A 20,284-nucleotide genomic window follows, 5' to 3' on the forward strand; every position below is an offset into this window, starting at 1 on the left:
TTTCTTTAAGACAATTTTCACATCATAATGCCGGTTGATTTGAACCATTCAACAATTATACGGATTTGATGGGCGGCAACCGCTTGATGCCAGAACCAAAGCTAAGCTCAGAAATCTGCAAATAGATTTTTTTACGCGGTCATTAGTCATAAATTGATAAGCCGAAAGGCGAACGAAACGAAAGATGGAAAGACGTTGCTGGCTTAATTAAATATTCATTTTTCTTCTTCCTACTTGAATTTATGCATCCGTGCATTTGGGCCGAACAAGAAATGTGCTGAAGAACAAGGCAGGCAGGCCAGCATGCTGCTGCCAGCCAACCATCATGAATGAATGATTCAACGAAATCCAAGATAACTTCTATGTGTGTTTACTTGAGTATGATCAGCAGGGCGAGAGCAAATCGGTTGCATAGATATGTGGGCTAATTAAAGAAAACATTTATGGTCAGTGTCCAGCCAGTCGAATGGTTGACTGGCTGGTTGGTTCATATCGCAATGAAATTTTTCTCCAAATGTAATTACAGTTGTAATTATTTGTTGTCGATTTCCATTTAAGGTTATTTCGGAAGAGAAATTTATTAACAACAACAACAACAATAGATTTGCCATTGTTTTACATTGGGTAATTAATCATTAGGGTTGTCATTTGGATGGGATAGATTTAGGAGAATTGTGGTGGGATTATCAAATTAATTAACGACCATTATTATACCCTCCACCATAGTATGGAGGGAATATTAAGTTTGTCATTCCCTTTGTATCACCTCGAAATATACATTTTATACCCCACAAAGTATATATATTCTTGATCAGCATAAAATTCTATTTCGATTTAGCTATGTGCGTCCGTCTGACCGTCGGTGGAAATCATTCTAGCTTCCGAACGAAATTAAGTTGGTTGATAAAATTTTCTCAATTGTATATTATGTCTGTAGGACTTTTGGTATTGAAGATGGGCATGTAGATCCACGTTTTGGTATAGCCCTCATATAATGGTACCTCCCTATTTTCGGTATTTTGGTGATTTAAGCGACATTATTCACCGGAAATGTTTCAAATTTGGTATTTGAAGTTCGTAATGGATATTACAGTCTATGCCAGAAAATTGTCCGTGCAGGTCCACGTATAGCTCCCATATAACGGCACCTCCCGATATTCGGTGCTCTGATTATTTTAGTAGAAATAATGGGATGTGTGAAATATAAAGAGAACCGCATGCTTATTTCGGATTATTCGGATATTATTCAAAATTTTGACCCTTTGTGTGGGAGGCACCAGAAGGAATGGTCCGATCTCTTCCATCTTTATAACAGATCTTTTGTTGATATAATCGCGTTTTATGAGCTTCATGGATACTCAAAATATTGACTCTTTGTGGGGGAGGTACCAGAAGGAGTGGACCGATAGTTGCCATCACCACACCAGACCTTGGGTTGGTAAAAATATTGTGATGTGTGTAATTTGAAGACAATTGGACTCTTCGATCACATTTTTATGAGTTAAAACTATTCAAAATTTTGATTCTTTGTTTATGGAGTGAACCGATAGTGTCCATTTTCTCTCATGACCTAGCAATGATGCATATATTAGGGTTTTCAAAGTTGGACCAAATTTGGATTATCCTTTCTCTTCCTGTGCAGTAAACTACTTTTTTTGAAAATGTTTACCTTTTGTGGGGGAGTTATCAGAAGGAGTGGACCGATATTGCCCATCTCCGAACTCGATCTAAGTTTGATAATAATATTACGATGTACTAAGTTTGGTCCAAATCGTATACTCCCTTCGAGAGTAGTGGTGCACACCAGCCAGACAGACAGACGGACGGACGGACATCGCTAGATCGACTCCAAATGTGCTGAAACAGATATAGATCAAAGAGAGGTAGGGTCTAAAACTATTATTTCGATGAGGCACGTTTTGACTGTATCAAATAATATATACCCTCTGTAGTCATATGGCTGAGGATATATTAATAGTACAATTTTGAAGTTATTTGTACGAAGGCTAGTTTACAACTTTCCCATTTGACAATTTACAAGAAAATGCCAAATATAAATATGAAAAAGGTCTTGGACAATTTTCTCGGTAAAGCAAAAAGTATCACTACCAAATAATGAGTCTCCTGACCAATATTTTTCATTTCATTTTTTCATAGAACAAAAATCCAGCCTCAGTAGTGCGATTCTCTAACTAATTTTTTGAATTACCGATAAAGGATGGTTTAATAAAAATGCCTATAATTTCGGAAATTAACGAAATTTATCGGTAAGTTAGCGACGAAATCAAAGTAGTGGGTAAGACCTACCGATAGGTATCAATGTTGTCAACTTTAACTTATTTTTATATAAAAATTTTGGGGTTTGAGTTAGAGAATGGCACTATAGGTTTTAAGCTCTCTGATGTAACTTTGCCAGATTTGGAAGGATTACACAGGGATACCTCCCCCATTACGATCAGCGAGTTGGCCATAATTCGATCTAAGCGTTTATCAACCAAATTGGGATGTATTGTTATGCGGTATATTACAATGTATTAGATGTAAATGACGTTTTCTACTTTGTCTACATTTTACATTTTGTCTTTTTCGACGTTTACAACTTTTCGACAGTCGAAAACCTAAATAAACTGTCAAAAGCAAATTATAAAAAAGGCAGAGTTTACTTGAAATGAGGTCACCTAGATTAAAATATAAATATCCTAGCGCCATCTGGTGTAAATAGTTAAAAATAATAGTGCAGCCATTGCAAAAAGCTCTCGGTTTGTACTAAAAACCACAATATTAAGCAAATGTCACAACCATTTAGAACATGATATCACAACTTGAATATAGATGGCGCTTGTTGAATTGAATTGTAATACATAATTATAGTACAAAAACCAATTTATTTGATCCGTCTGTGGAATTCACTCTAGCTTCCGAACGAAATGACGTAAGTTGATAAAAATTTACTCAAATGTGTAATATGTCTGCAGGACTTTTGGTATTGAAAATGGGCCATATTCGTAATGCATACTACAGCATAAGGCAGAAAATTGTCAGTGCAGGTCCACGTCTTTCTATAGCCCCATATAACAGTACCTTCCGATATGCGGAATTTTTATGATTTTAGCGACATTATTTACCGGAATTGTTTCGAAATTGGTATTTGAAGTTCCTAATAGATACTACAGCCTACGACAGAAAATGGGCCCTGTAGGTCCAAGTCTTTGTATAGCCCCCATATAACGGTACATCCCGATATTCGGTACTTTGATGATTTTAGCGACATTATTCACCGGAAATGTTTCAAATTTGGTATTTGAAGTTAGTAATGGATACCAGCCTATGACAGAAAAGTGTCTGTGCAGGTCCACGTCTTCGTATAGTGCCCATATAACGGTACATCCCGATATTCGGTACTTTGTTGATTTTAGCGACATTATTCACCGGAATTGTTTCAAATTTGGTAATTGAAGTTCGCAACAAATACTGTAGCCTATGACAGAAAAATTTTCTGTGCAGGTCCACGTCTTTGTATAGTCCCCATATAACGGTACCTCCCGATAAGGTAAGTGTACCAGTAGTCGGCACTTTAAGGATTTTAGCGTTTTTAATCGCTCACCATTCTGAGTGGAACATTTCAATTATTACAAAGTTAATTTATTCAGATTCGAAATTGTGTACAGTTTTTGTAATAATAAATAAAGTTTTAATAACTTTTTATTAAATTTCATAAATTTGTAGTTTTATAAAAACCATGCTTTTTTGCCAGTAATCGGCACCACTTGCCAATTGTCGGTATGCCATGTTCCAACAGTCGGCATACCAATTTTTTTGTAAGAATAATTAATAATAACAATAAATTAATTCATTAAAATATAATATTTTTGTTTAGTTAAACTGATTCGACGTCTTTATTGTACTTTTCTTAAGAATATGAATTGTTGAGGACCTTTACAGACAAATTATTTATTTATTAGAAAAATTCATCTTTTCTTAGCGAAATTGTGCACAAAGATAGCTGACAATCTATTTGAAGTAAACAAAATACATTTATTTATAATAGTTTCATTTATTTGGGCTTAAAAATAAAAAGTGCCGACTACTGGGACATGCCCTACTGGTACTTTGTTGATTTTTGCGACATTATTCACCGGAATTGTTTCAAATTTGGTATTTGAAGTTCGCAACAAATACTGTAGCCTATGACAGAAAAGTGTCTGTGCAGGTCCACATTTTTGTATAGCCCCCATATAATAGTACCTCCCTATATTGATAATTTTAGCTACGTTATTCACCAATTTTTTATTCAAGTTTCGCATTTGAATATTGTAATGGTTTATGACATAAGTTCCCTATGCTGGCCCATGTCGACGTATAGACCCTAATATACGGCTAAATTCGGTATTTTTAATATTTTAACAGCATTTTTAACAGATTCTATTGTTTTTGAGAATTGCCAAATTCGTTCCAAATGGTGGAGGGTATTCAAAGTTCGCCCCGAACTTATAGCTTTTTTACTTGTTTTCTTAAATTTTCGATTCGATTTCATAAAGTTGTGGAACAGGGCAATAGTTATTATGTTCCTCAAGTGCCCTTTCGAAATGATGAAGCTAGTCAATAAAAAAATATTAAAATTTCCATTTACTTGAGCACGTGTGTTTTCACATAACCGCCAAAAGTATGTCAAAATCTATTATCAATTTCAATAGAATACTGTCATCATAACATGAAACTCCCCATTAAATTAGCCCAACCCCAAATAGTGAATTCGTTGTAAACATTTCCTGCTGTGTGGGAAGGCAACTGGACAAGACGAATGTTAAATATTATTTAGCACATTTACTAAAACTTAGCAACACAATGTTGACAGTTAGTCAGTCAACACAATCTTATCAGTGACAGAGCAGAGTCTTATCTTAATTCAAACAACATCATGTGCAGAGCTTTGTATGGAGGCTTTGTATTACATTTCAGAGACAACAGGTTAGTTTGCAAGGGAATTGGACATAAATGAAGGAGGGGAGTGTTTTGAAAGTGTAGATGGTGAAAAATACAGGCAGTCGCATCGACAAAGCTGCTAGGACTATGAACTGTCAAAACAAATTTTGAAATTGAAAGTTTTGAATGAAAAAATGTTTTAAATTTGTAAAAATTTTTGAAAAATACATAACATAACAACATCCGATTGCTGTCGTATGAGAAAACTTATAAAAATTTACTTCTTTCTTTTTAAATATTTTAAAACATTTATTTGACGCGTAAATAGTGGATTTGGGAATTTGAGTTCACAAAGGTCCCGTTTACACAATACCCTCATACGGTCATTCAGGGAACTGTGGGTAAGATTCAAGGAGCCAGCGAATATTTCCATGTATGTGCAAATATTGTTATGTAAATGCATTATCACAAAAAAGTCCTTAAAAATTATCCAAGTTCTGTCAGACATTCACAGACTACCATGTGACTAAAGAGGGTCTAATCATTTGATACAGCCAAAACGTGCCACATCGAAATAACGGTTTTAGATCCTAGGTCTCTTTGGATCAAATTTGGATTTGAAGTCGATATAGCAATGTCCGTCAGTGTGTCTCTCTGGCTGGTGCTCGGGATATCTCTCGAAGGAAGTATCCGATTTCGTCCAACCTTACATCGTACATCGTGAAATCATTATCAAACTTAAGGTGAGAATACATAAAACGCATTTTTGACGGGCTTAAGTCATCGGAAATATATTATACTTGAATTCCATCACGAATAATTTTTTTCTGGAAAATTCTCACCAAAATGCTTTTGTACGCTTATAGACAATATATTGAGCTATTGGTTGCAGTTTTTTCATCTCACCCTGTCGGTAATTCCCGATATTATGTGTTTTGATGTTTTTTGCCACATTTTTCCACGAATTTTTCCAAAAATTGGTATTTCTAGTTAGTAGTTAGTAAGTGGACCCATATAGACCCTAGCTACGGTGGCGGAACATTGTCTATTTTGCTCCACGTTTTTATACAGCCCCCATATAACGGTACCTCCCGGTATAAGGTATTTTGATGATATTTTCCACATTTTTCCAAAGATTTGTCTAAAAATTGCTTCTTCGGAAATGAAAAAAGGAACTTAGGGCCAAAATCGAACTAAGTCAACCTAAAACTACTTTACTCAAAGACATAGAAGTGTAAAGATGGGACAAGACAGAGTCAAGATATGGTAACCCTGTGAAAATACCTCTGTTGTTACGATATCATAACAACATAGTTACCAATGTTATCTGATTTAAACCGCTAAGGCAATATGCAAATTTTCGGAAACGACTATGTTCACTTCTATGTCTTTGCTTTACTCCTCTACAAAGAAGCCAGCCGATGACTTGAGCTAGACAAAAAAGTGTTTTATGTATTCTCATATTTAGATCGAGTTCGGAGATGGGCAATATGGATTCACTCCACAAAAGGTCGAAATTTTCAAAAAAATATTTTCTTGCACAGAAAGAGAAAGGATAGTCCGATGTTGCTTTAACCTTGCAAATCCTAATATATTCATCAGTGCTAGGTCAGGTGAGAAAATGGACAATATCGGTCCACTCCATCAAGTACCCCCCCCCCCCCCAACAAAGGGTCAATATTTTGAATAATTATACTTTCATAAAATGTGATGTAAGAGTCCGATTATCTTCAAATTACACACATCACAGTATTTTTATTAACCCAAGGTCTGGGTCTTGGGTAAAGACCCAACAAAGCGTCAAAATTTTGAATATTCATGAACAAGAAATTAACATCCGATTCCACTCAGACTCATTTCCAAGGCCTGTTATAAAGATGGTAGAGGTTGGATCATTTATTCTGGTACCTCCCCCACAAAGGGTCAAAGTTTCGAATAACCAAAACGATTATTTAATCCGAAACATGCATCCGGTTCTCTTCAAATTACACACATCACAATACTTTTATTAACCCTGGTGAAAAGATGGGATATATCGGTCCACTCTTTCAGGTACCTACCCCACAAAGGGTCATAATTTTGAATATTCGTGAAGCTAATAAAACAAAAAATTAACATCCGATTCCACTCAGACTTAGCACATCTCAACATTTCCATAAACACAAGATCTGTCATTTATTCTGGTACGTCGCCCACAAAGGGTCAAAGTTTCGAATAACCAAAACGATCATAAAATCCGAAATAAGCATCCAGTTCTCTTCAAATTACACACATCACAATATTTTTATTAATCCAAGGTCAGGTGTGAAGATGGGCAACATCGGTTCACTCCTGCTGGTACCTCCCCCACAAAGGGTCAAAATTTTGAATATCCATGAAGCTTATAAAACGCAAAATTAACATCCGATTCCATTCGGACTTGGTACATCTCAATATTTCTACCAACATAAGATCTGTTATAAAGATGGAATAAATCGTACTATTCCCTCTGGTACCTCCCCCACAAAGGGTCAAAGTTTTTAATAACCAAAACGATCATAAAATCTAAAATAAGCATTCGGTTCTCTTCATATTTCAGGAATTGCATTATTTCTACTACCACAAGATCTGTTGTGAAGATGGAATGTATCGGTCCACTTCTTTTGGAACATCCCCCACAAAGGGTCAAAATTTTGAATGTACTAAGCTTATAAAACAAGAAATTTACATCCGATTCCATTTTGACTTGGCATATCTCAATATTTCTATCATCATAAGATCTGTTATAAAGATGGAAGACATCGAACCATTTATTTTGCTACCTCCCCCACAACCCTTACTCGTCGCAATATTTATATAGGTCCGATACGAAATGGACAATATTGGCCCATTCCTTCTAAAGTCAAAATATATTTAAATCTTCGAACATTGGCTGAGGGTACACATCTGTCGGCAAAACCGACGGATACTTTTTAAATTGTTAAAATAAACTTAAATAAAAAGCGCATAAATGTGATGTGTGATTAACATTTTACGAGTATATCATTTTTAACTAGTCCAAAGAAGTGGGATTTAGAATTTTAGTCGACTTAAAAAGGTTTGTCTGAATGGGTTATAAATCCGTTGAATTGTAAGCATGGCTTTTCGTCATTACATATCTATTCATATTTTCTTTTCAAATGAATTATCTCCCCATTTGATTTGTAGTTTTTTCTCGAGTGTACTACCTAATTAAGAGTAGTAGCTCAACGCCTTTTCTAGTTGTAGCGTATTTATATATTCGCAGTTTTTCTTTTTTTTTTTGCTAAATAATACTTATTGTCTGATATTAAATGGAATTGTGTGACAACATTAGCAAGCAGCCTGGCAAGCGAGCAAATTGGAAAAAAAGTAAACTACAACTACGAAAACAATTCATTGACAATGTCACACTGTGGGCTAATTCTTATTTAGGTGTTGCGACCAAAATCGAACTCGAAGCGTGTAAACAAAGTCGACACAAGTTTTGCTTTCAGTCAAGTTAACTGTTATATTGGGTACTATATATGGGAGCAATGTGTGATTTGAATTTTATAGGAGTTACAAATATGTTTGAACTAATTTTGGGATTTTTTTTCAATATGGAGAATAATAAGTCGGCTTCTCGACGAATAAGCTCAGCCTACAGTCACTAATTTATGTATACCCTTTGGAGGGTAGAAGGAATAAAGAGTGAATCTACATATCCCATCTTAACATAGAATCTAATTTTAGTGGAAATAATGCTATGTGTGAAGTTTAGAAGAAGCAGAATCATTTCGATGTCTATGAAAGTTATGACTACCAATTTTTTTTTTGGTAAGGAAGGTACAGAAATATGTGGACCACTGTTATCACAAATCTAATATTAATATTTTTCATTTTCATCGATATTTTTCCACGAGAGGGAGCGACCTTAAGTACTTAGTCAAATAGACTGCAATCACGCTTAGACACTAAATTATTCCGGATTAAGTCACAACATCATGATTTATTCCTTAATCCGGATTTACTCAACCAGATTTACAATACAACAAGTTAAAAAGTATCAGTCGGTTCTGCCAACAGACGTATACCCTCAACCAATGTTCGATTATTTAAACATATTTAAACATCTGTTATGATTATTCAAACTCTTGATCCTTTATGGAGTGGGTTCTGAAGGAATGAGCCAATATTGTCCATTTCATATCGGACCAAAATAAATACGGTATTTATGAAATTTGACTAGAGTCTGGTTTCTCAAAATCTTGAGCCGTATGGGGGAGGTACCAGAACAAATGGTCTGATCTTTATAAGAGATTTTGTGTTGATGAAAATATTGAGATGTGCCAAGTCTAAATGGAATTAGATATTAATTTTGCGTTTTATCATGGTACAGTAATAAGGTAAGGTAGAGCTCCCAGCTGATTACAATTTGTTTCTAAGTGTGCCCGACTTCTGCCAATTTTGTGTATGTACTTGTTGTTTTGAAAAATAAAAACAAAATATTTTCAAAATCATTGATTGGAAGAAACTTAAATTGCGGGGGGCGCATTAATAACATTAACCAGATTTGCCATGGAATTGAAAGATTGAACACTTAGGAACATATTATTTACAGAACATCCAGGAAAGATGAATGAAATGATCTTTCGCCCTTATGGACTCATTTTAGAAATGAACAAAAATATCACATAAATGAAAACCACTTGTTGCCAATAATGTCTAAAATATAAAGAGAACCTGAGGCTTATTTCGGATTTTATAAACGTTTCGGTTATTCAAAACTTTGACCTTTTGTGTGAGAGGTACCAGGAGGAATGGTCCGATCTCTACCAACTTTATAACAGATCCTGTGTTAATAGAAATATTGAGATGTGCCACTTCTAAATGAAATCGTATGTTTATGTCGCATTTTTGAGCTTAATGAATATTCAAAATTTCGACCATTTGTGGGGGAGGTACCAGAAGGAGTGGACTGATATATTCCATCTTAATACATCACATTTTGTAAGTGTTGTAATTTGAAAAATTTTGTAAATTTTGAGCCTTTGTGGGGGAGGTACTTGAAAAAGAGGACTGATATTGTCCAATTTCGCACCTGACCTAGCACTGACGCCAATATTGGGATCTGCAAAGTTGGAGGAAAATCGGATAATCGTTTCTCTTTCTGTGCAGAAAATATATTTTTTGAAAACTTCGACCTTTTTCGGGGATGAGTGGATCGATATTGCCCATCTTCGAACTCGATCTATGTTTGACAAAAATATTGCGATGTACCAAGTTTGGACCAAATTGGATACACTTTCCAGAGTTATAGTGCGCACCAGCCAAACGGACATTGCTAGATCGACTTCAAATGTCCTGAAACGGATGTGGTCCAAAGAGACCTAGGGTCTATAACCGTTATTTCGACCAGGCACGTTTTCACCGTATCAAATTATATATACCCTCTTTAGCCATATGACTGAGGGTATAAAAATAGATCTGCTCTCGACCGGATATATTTTAAATCTGGTGTGGAATCTACATACTAACGAAATCTCTGTGTATAGCATTGGTACGGCGTTAGAATTGCAGTACTCTCTAAAGTTGCAAATGTTTTCGAAAGACGTTCTTTAAAGTTTGCATTGGAAGATTTGTATATGGAAGATTTTTAATCAGTTTTGAAAGGCATAAAATCAACAGACAACAACGTAAAAAATTCACTTTTTATACCCTTCACCATTTATAGTATGGAGGGTGTATTAAGTTCGGCATTCCGTTTGTAACTCAGCGAAATAATAATTTTAGATATAACGGAGTATATTTATTCTTGATCAGCGTAAAATTCTAAGACCTTGTCCGAGGGTCTGTCTGTTGTAATCACTTTAGAGTCAAAACGAATTATGATAGGAAGCTAAAATTTTGCACAGATTAGTCTTTTGTCTGTTGCTCCACAATATCATATAGCCCCCATATAACGGTACCCCGATATTCGACATTTTGATGATTGTAGCCAAATTTGTGAATGGAATTGTCTGCAAATCCACACAAGGAGTTCCCTCTGAGTACTTTACCCTGGAAGAATATTGTCTATATAGGTTAACGATATCATATAGCCCCCCCTACAACGGTACCCCCCGACATTCGGTATCGTGATGATTTTAGGATAATTATTAACTGAAATTGTTTCAAATTTCGTATTTGGAGTTCGTAATGGGTACAATAGCCTACGACAAAAAATTGCCCACGCCTTCCACATTTTGATGATTTTACCGAGATTATTCACCGGAATTGTTGTAAATTTTGTATTTGAAGTTCCTAATGGGTACTACAGCCTGTGACAGAAAATTGACTATATATGGGTCTATATTGACTATATATAGGGTGAGATAAAAAAACTGCAATAAAGTCAAAAGCCATAATTTTTACATTTTTTAAAATTTTTTTGAATGAAACCAAAAAATGTGGGAAATAGCATCAAATTTTAGAATAAGTTTAGATTTGTTCGAATTGTTCACCTTGGGCACGAATGATGGCCTACAAACGGCCAATAAAATCGTCACACACTGCCCGAATGTTGCACTGCGGTATTTTGCCCATACCCGGCGAAGAGCTTGCTTGAGGTGATCACACTTTGGTATTTTTTAGTGCCAACCTTGCTTTCCAAAATACTCCAGATAAAATAGTTCAACGGATTGGTATCCGGAGATTTTGGTGGCCATCGTGCGCTGGAATTGAAGCGAGAAACCTCATTTTGTAACAATTCTTGGGCGGCGCGTGCTGAGTCCTGTTGGAATGTCTAAGGTCTACGGCCAAAATGCTTGTGTACCCAAGACTTTAATACACCCTAGAGAATATTTTCACGAAAATATTCGGAATTTATTCTCATGCTACGGTCGATTAATATAAGCGGAGAGCGACCATCGGCTTTTATGGCGACCCACACCATCACCATGACCGGCTCTTGAGTTCTGGTGGCCAACCGACAGTGCACATTTTCAGCTGACCTCTTTGGCAAGTACACACGATCATTTGTTTGTTTACAAACTGCTGGACAAAGAATGTTTTCTTATCGGAGAAAACCAAATTCGGCAGTTCGGCCAAGCGAAGCAATTCTTTAGCTCTTTTGAGTCTATTTTCTTTCTGTTTCGGTGTAAGTTCTTGCACTTTTTGGAATTTCGATGGCTTTACCCTGAGCTCATCTTTCAATATTTGCCGAATGGAATATTGCGATATGTTCAGCTCACGAGCCATTTTTCGGCCACTGCGACGTGGGTTTCGATCAAGTCGCTTCTTGACTTATCGAACCATTTCTGCTGATGTTGCTGTTTTCTTCCGTCCACTTCCATGACGTCGGGCTACGCTATCAGTATTACGGCAATGGTACGAGACACAAAAGATTTGTTCACGTTTAAATGCTGGAGTGCTCTAACGATTGCCACTTGTGGTTCTCCAGCTAAATATAAAGAAATCACACTATCACCTTTGAATTCCACCACGAATAACGTTTTTTTCTGGGAATTTCTCATCAAAATGCTTTTGTACGCTTGTAAACAATATAATGAGCTGACACTGGAATAATTTTAACAGTTGCTTCGAAATGACAGCAGTCTGAAGTTGGTTGCAGTCTCTTTATCTCACCCTGTATATCGGTATTTTGATGATTTTGGCTATATTATTCACAGGATTTTGAAGTTCCGTATTTGAATATTGTTCTAAAATGTGTTTTCTTTTTAATATTTATAAATTTCTGACGTTTAGAAAAGATTTAGAGTGTTGATGCATTTTGAGACCTATAGTGGAATTTTACGAGAAATAATTTTCTAGGGTGTTTTGATTTGTTAGGATCCTAGAAAATACCATTAACGGACTATTAATTTATTGCCTTTAATCTGTTTTCTTACTCCAACTATCAATTTTCCATCACTAGATTTGCTCTGTTCCAGAACTTGCAATAATAATCTACTGGTTTTTCATTTTTTTTCGATTTTTGTATTTTTTTTACATTTTATAACAGAACAATTTGTCTTATGCCCCACTGTCGCATTTCATCCCATTGTGCAAATTGCATTTATTACGTCCTCCCAAGTTTAGAACAAAACACTAAAGACACATGACTTATTGGCTACAGACAAACTACTCAGCTAATTGCCTACAACGAAGTCTCGTTTAGAAAAAAAGAAAACAAAAACTATTAGATCTTTCCAAAATTGCATAGCAAAACTTGTAAATAATTTTCCGCTAAATAAAATCCATAGCTCGTGAAAAAGACATCACAAATTTTGCTATGCTCACAGTCGAACGTTTTGCCGAATCTAATGACGATAGACTACGATCTTTTGTGGGTAGGATGACGAAATAAAAAATGAATTTTATTCTGAGTTGCAGTGAGCTAAAGAGTTGGATGATGTGAAATTAAAAAAAAAAAAAAAATAATACAAAATTCAACAACAACAAATATGGTAAATACAGGTGATGCTGGTTGTCGTTGTTTTGAAGCTGCAACAAAAAACCAAAAAAAAAAAAAAAAACGCTAAAATATCGACAGCAGAACAATAGAACAAAACTCACAATTCAAAACCACAACAATACTTTGGAACAAAAACAAACCAACAACAAAAACCTTAGGGGAATAAAGTTATCTCGGTTTTTGTTTAAAGGTATTAGAGGGTAACAAAGCAGCGGCAGCAAAAAAAGTCGATGACAGTATTAACAGTCGTAGTACAAACAAGTTAAAAAGCAGTAAGTTCGGCCGGGCCGAACTTTTAATACCCTCCACCATTTGCAACGAATTTGGAAATTTTCAAAAAATAAAATCCTTAAAAAATTCTGTTAAAATTTTAAAAATACCGAATATAGCCGTTATTTTGGGGTCTATACGACGTGGACATACATAGGCATTGTTTGTCATAAGCCATTACCATATTCAAATTCGAAACTTGAAATAAACGGTGAATAATGTAGCTAAAATCATCAAAATACCGAATATAGGGAGGTACCGTTATATGGGAGCTATACGAAGACCTGGACCCGCACAGACAATTTTCTGTCACAGACTGTAGTTCCCATAACGAACTTCAAATACCAATTTTAAAACAATTCCGGTGAATAGTGTCGCTAAAATCATCAAAATACCGAATATAGGGAGGTACCGTTATATGGGGGCTATATGAATACGTGGACCTGCACAGACAATTTTCTGTCTTAGGGTGTAGTATCCATTTTGAACTTCAAATACCAAATTTGAAACAATTCCGGCAAATAATGTCGCTAAATTCATCAAAATACCGAATATCGGGAGGTACCGTTATATGGGGGCTATACGAAGACGTGGACCTGCACGGATAATTTTCCGTCTTAGGGTGTAGTATCCATTTTGAACTTCTAATACCAAAGTTGAAACAATTCCCGTGAATAATGTCGCTAAAATCATCAAAATACCGAATATAGGGAGGTACCGTTATATGGGGGCTATATGAAAACGTGGACCTACATGGCCCATTTACGAACTTAACCTGCCTACTGGAAAAATAAACATGTGTGCAAAATTTTAGCCACCTATCTCAATTCATTCGAAAGATAGCGTGATTACAACAGACAGACAGACGGACAGACAGACAGACAGACGGACAGACAGACAGACAGACGGACATCGCTAAATCGACTTAGAATTTTACGCTGATCAAGAATATATATACTTTGTTAGGTCTGATATGAGTATTTCAAGGAGTTACAAACGGAATGACAAAGTTAATATACCCTCCATAGTATGGTGGAGGGTATAAAAACACGTTAAATTGGCGATCAATTTAGTCGAGACGAATTGTGAATGCCCTAACGAGAATTTGAGTGGAGCGCACAGTGTATTGGATACTACAGTACGGTATTATTGTACCATAGTACCATGGTAGAAAAATACAGGTAGATGCATCAACGCTTGGGAACATTGATATGTCAAAAATTTTGAAATGCTTTTTCAAAAATAAGTAGATTTTGACATGTTTTCTAATACGACACCAATCGGAGATTGTTATGATATTCGTTTTTCAACAATTTTTTCGAATCTGAATAATTTTTTATTCAAAATTTTCAATTTCAAATTTAGTTTGACAGTTCATTGTCCCAGCATCTGTGTCGATGCGACTACCTGTATTCTTCTACCATGCATAGTACTGAGATTCCAATTAGAATAATTGTTTTGACAACTCGTCTAGATGATCAGCTGATTGTGGATCACAGCAGAGTATCAAACTAATAGAGCGTTTACATATAATAATTTTAATGGCATCACAAGAAAAGCTATAAAATGTAATTGTGACGTTATTAATTGTACTCTCTCACTCACTTCTAGTTACAATTGTTATATGCATTGTTTTGTTTGTTTAGGTTCATTGACGTATCGATGTGGTTGCCATTTCGTTGAAATATTGTAGAAATCCGGGATTGCAATTTTCGGGGTCGAGTGAACCCCAAAAGACGTAACAGGAAATTTTCAATTTTTTATGACCTCAGCCATATGGCTCATCGAAATAACGGTTTTAGACCCCAGGTCTCTTTGGACCAAATCTGTTTCATGATATTTGGTGTCGATCTAGCGATGTCCGTCCGTATATCTGTCTGGCTGGTTGCTGCCCACAATAACTCTCGAAGGGAGTATCCGATTTGGTCTAAACTTGGTACATCGTAATATCACTGTCAAACTTAGATCGAGATCGGAGATGGGCAATATCGGCCCACTCCTTCTGGTACCTCCCTTACAAAATGTGGAAATTTTCAATGAAAGTATTTTTTTTTGGTTTTTTGCTTCAACTTTGCGAATCCTAATATTTGTATGAGAGCTATGTCAGGTGCGAAAATGGACAACATCGGTCTACTCCATCAAGTACTTTTCACACAAAGGGTCAAACATTTTAATAATTATAACTCTTTTAAAATGCGATGTAAGAGTCCGATTATCATCAAATTTCACAAGTCACAATATTTTTATTAACCCAAAGTCTAGTGTGAATATGGAATATGTCGGTGTACTCCTTCCGGTACCTCCCCCAAAAATGGTTAAAATTTTGAATAACAAAAACCATTATAAAATCCGAAATATGCATTTGGTTCTCGTCAGATTTCACATATCCCATTATTTCTACTAACTTAAGATCTACTGAGAATATGGGAAATATCGGTCCACTTCTTCTGGTACCTCCCCCACAAAGGGTCAAAATTTTGAATAACCATGAAGCTCATAAAACGCGAAATTAACACCCAATTCCATTTAGACTTCGAACATCTCCATATTTCTATCAACTCAAGATCTGTTATAAAGATGGTATAGATCGGACTATCCCTTCTGGTACCTCCCCCACAAATGGTTAAAATTTTGAATAACCATGGAGCTCATAAAACGCGAAATTAACACCCAATACCATTCAGACTTCGCACATCTCCATATTTCTATAAACTCAAGATCTATTATGAAGATGGTATGGATCTGACCATTTCTTCTGATTCTGATATTCTGACAAAGGGTCAAAGTTTTGAAAAACCAAAACGATTACAAAATCCGTAATGAGGAACCGGTTCTCTTCAAATTACACACATCACAATGTTTTTATTAACCCAAGTTCTGGTGTGAAAATAGGATAAATCGGTCCACTCCTTCTGGTACCTCTCCCACAGAAGGTCAACATTTTGAATATCCACGAAAGTCATAAAACGCGAAAATAACATCCGAATCCACTCCAGAATTGGTACATCTCAAAATTTGCATCAACACAAGATCTGTTAAAAAGATGCTAGAGATCGGACCATTTCCAAAGACCTAAAATGGTAAAGACTACACAAAATGCATTCTGAGCAAATGGTTTGTGTCTATACTATCCACATAACAGTTCCTGACAGGACCATGTTAATATAAAAAACACATTTATAGAAAAAAATGACAAACAAAAGTTTGAAAAGTCCTAAAATTGGATTTCAAAATTCTATTCCATAGACTTTTCAAATTAATTGCATATTGCCTAAGCGGTTTAAATCGCATAACATTGCTAACTATGTTGTTACGATATCATAACAACAGAGGTATTTTCACAAGGTTGCCATATCTTGACTCTGTCTTGTCCCATCCATTTCTTCTAGTACCTCTCACACATAGGGCTCAAGATTTTTGAAAAACAAAACACTCAAAGAAAACGGAATAAACATCCAACTCTTAAAATTTCACACACACAAATATTTTTGCTAACGCAAGATCTGTGGTGGGATTCTCTGACGCATTTTTGAGTTACCGACAAATATCGGTAGAATAAAAACGCAAAATTATGAATGAAAAGTCCAAATTAAAGTTGACAACATTGTTGCTATTGGTAGGACTCAGCGACTACATCATTTTGGTCGGTAACTTGATGAAAATTGTCGTTAATTACCGAAATTATGCGGATTTAAATTTTACCGATTTTTGTCGGTAACTCGAAAAATGAGTTAGAGAATCGCACTACTGGCACCTCACCCACAAAGGGTCACAATTTTCAATACTTATATCTGTCATAACTTGCGAAACAAGTCAGCGATTTTTTATAACTATATCTGAATATTTCTCTGAACCAAAAACCTGAGATGAATACGGAATTTATGATTTCGCATAAAATTGGATATAAATGTTCCATTTACCTGTAATTTTGCCCACACCAATATTTTTATCTGTAAATGAAATGTTTTGGTTTTTCAACAATTTTTACAAATTTCAATAATTTTTCATTCAAAATTTTCAATTTCCAAATTAGTTTGACAGTTGATATTGTATCAGCAGTTTTGTCGATGGGACTACCTGTATTTTTCTACCATGGTATCTAATCAATCGAAAAACTAGTTAAGCTCTTTTCCGTCTGGTAGGGGTAAACAAAATTAGAAGAAGAAGCAGTCTACAACAAAATTCATGGAGGTCGATGTTGTTTTGCGATCGAGCACAGTAATGAGTTCTCGTTCGTTTACGGTGGTGGCTAGTAGTAGTACTCGCATACTTTGCTCCATAGTTTCTGGCACTCGGTAGTCGGTTTAATGGCATACGTCACAAAACGTTAATATCCGTTACAAGATAAACGCGAACACACGCACGCACTAAACACAAAAACAAGTTCAAATATTTGCATATGACGTGAGGTGAATGAATGAATGGCAGTAAATGATCAGATAACGCTGCTGTTCAGATAATTCTAGATGAAAATACATAAAAAAACAAAACCAGCAGCCGTAAAGAGAGAGATCAGGTGTTATAACACAGACAACAAAACAACAACAGAGAGCATCAAATTTCTCCTGTTTAGAAAAAAGTCAAACAAAACATAATGTGAGTGTGTTTCTTTGTGTTGTTGTTGTCTCCGATTCAATGTCAAACGCAAGAAGAGGGTTTGTTTTTTAATTTATTGGTCGAGTGTAATTTAATAGTAAAGAAATGTGCAGTGATATGAAATATTTTTATGGCCTTATCATCGTCGAGCACGCTAAGGGGATTAAATATTGCTGATTTGTGGTGATTCATTAGTGGCATTAAAAATCAACTTTGGCCATATTAGAAAAGTATTATCATAAAAGGGGTTTTTTTTTCTAATAAAATTCTAATTCGATCAGTACTAAAATGTGAAAGTGGTATGTGGAATAAAACCCGAGGAAGATATACAAAATGTCATACAAAGTCTATAATGTAAATAAAAATGTCATATTTGTGAAATGTCATTTTGGAAAGTAAATAGAGCGTGTATATGAAATGACTCGTAATGTTTGTTTAAATGATAGATAAAAATATTACAAATTGTGTCAGTAATATCACATAAAAGAATAAAATTGTTAATAATGTCCGAATTTGTATGGTCTTGTAAAAAATAATGGGGTTCGCTGGTGGTCGCGTTATTTTAAACCTTAAAGGAGTGCTCTTCTGAGACTGTCAAGCTATGTAGCCCATTTATTAAAGCTTCTTCTCGAACTCTGCAAGGGTTATGAGTCGCTAAGGTGAGAATCATGGTAGAAGAATACAGGTAGATGCATCAACGCTTGGGAACTTTGATATGTAAAAAAAAACAAGTAAAAAAGAATACCTCCACCATTTGGAACGAATTTGGAAATATTCAAAAACAATAAAATCCGTTAAAACTTCTGTTAAAATCTTAAAAATACCGAATTTAGCTTTTATATTAGGGTCTATTATATTAGGATCGACGACATGAACCTGCGTAGGTAACATTTGTCATAAGCCATTACAATGTTCAAATGCGGACCTGCACAGACAATTTTCTGTCTTAGGCTGTAGTATCCATTATAAACTTCCAATACCAAATTTGAAACAATTCCGGTGAATAAATTCGCTAAAATCATCAAAATACCGAATATCGGGCGGTACCGTTATGGTACATTTTCAATACCAAAAGTCCTGCAGACATAACATACATTTGAGCAAAATTGTATCAATCTATTTCAATTCGTTCGGAAGATAGAGTGATTTCCACAGACGGACGGACATAGCAAAATCGACATGGAATTTTATACTGATCAAGAATACATATACTTTGTGGGGTCTACAATGTGTATTTCGAGGTGTTACAAACGGAATGACAAACTTACTATACCCTCTATACTATGGTGGAGGGTATAAAAAAATTAAATATATCTTCTAAAATTAGCACATAGATTTGTATAGGTTTTCCTGTACGACTCCAGGTTCTTTGAAGTTGTTATCATATGTATATGTATTTTTTAAGAATTTTTTCAAAATTGAATAATTTTTTGTTCAAAACTTGCAATTCGAAAATTGGTTTGACAGTTCATTGTCCCAACATCTGCATCGATGCGACTACCTGTATTCTTCTACCATGGTGAACAAGTATTTTACTGGTCATAGAATATTTTTTAAACTGCTATCGGGCGATAATGATTTTACATATTTTTTATATGTAGAAGTTGCACACATCGTGTGATACATAAACGACATTTCAGTTTTACTTTTTCGATCACAATGAGCCCTATTTTCATCGGAAAATGTAATTTTATCAAAAGTGTTGTTTGTTTCTTGTGGAAAATATTTAAAATTAAATATGTTGTAAAAATTCATTCCCAAAATATAATTTTTTATAAAATACAATATAATCACAATGAAACCAAAGGAAATTTTTGCTTACCTGCACAATCAAAAATTGCACGGCATCTTGTGCAGCAATGCCCAAAATGCAGGTAGCTTCATTGCATTTATCTGCACAATGAAGCAGGTATCTTTAATTTTACTTACGTGCACAAAAAGTGCAGGTATCTTTAATTTTCTATTCGTGCACAACAAAGCTGAAACAACAACAACAAAGTAAGTTTTCTCATGAATTGTCTAGACAAGCAATGCTCACCGTTAGCGTCATCGAAACTTCAA

At 35.2% G+C, this 20,284-nt stretch overlaps 1 protein-coding gene across 4 annotated transcripts in view; it reads left to right on the forward strand.

Moving 5' to 3' along the window:
* The first annotated feature begins 17,839 nt into the window (after positions 1-17,839).
* Positions 17,840-20,284, forward strand: part of LOC101889088 (kalirin) — a 38,373-nt gene continuing 35,928 nt past the window's right edge. The window contains exon 1 of one of the 4 annotated variants that reach the window (XM_059130429.1): positions 17,840-18,223. The gene's annotated coding sequence lies outside the window, so the exon portion shown is untranslated. Of the gene's footprint in view, positions 18,224-18,503; positions 18,523-20,284 lie in introns of those variants that run through there. The other 3 variants (XM_059130434.1, XM_059130437.1, XM_059130436.1) reach the window with 3 other exon arrangements.

Source organism: Musca domestica, unplaced genomic scaffold (genome assembly GCF_030504385.1).
Source record: "Musca domestica strain aabys unplaced genomic scaffold, Musca_domestica.polishedcontigs.V.1.1 75, whole genome shotgun sequence".
Lineage (NCBI taxonomy): Eukaryota > Metazoa > Arthropoda > Insecta > Diptera > Muscidae > Musca > Musca domestica.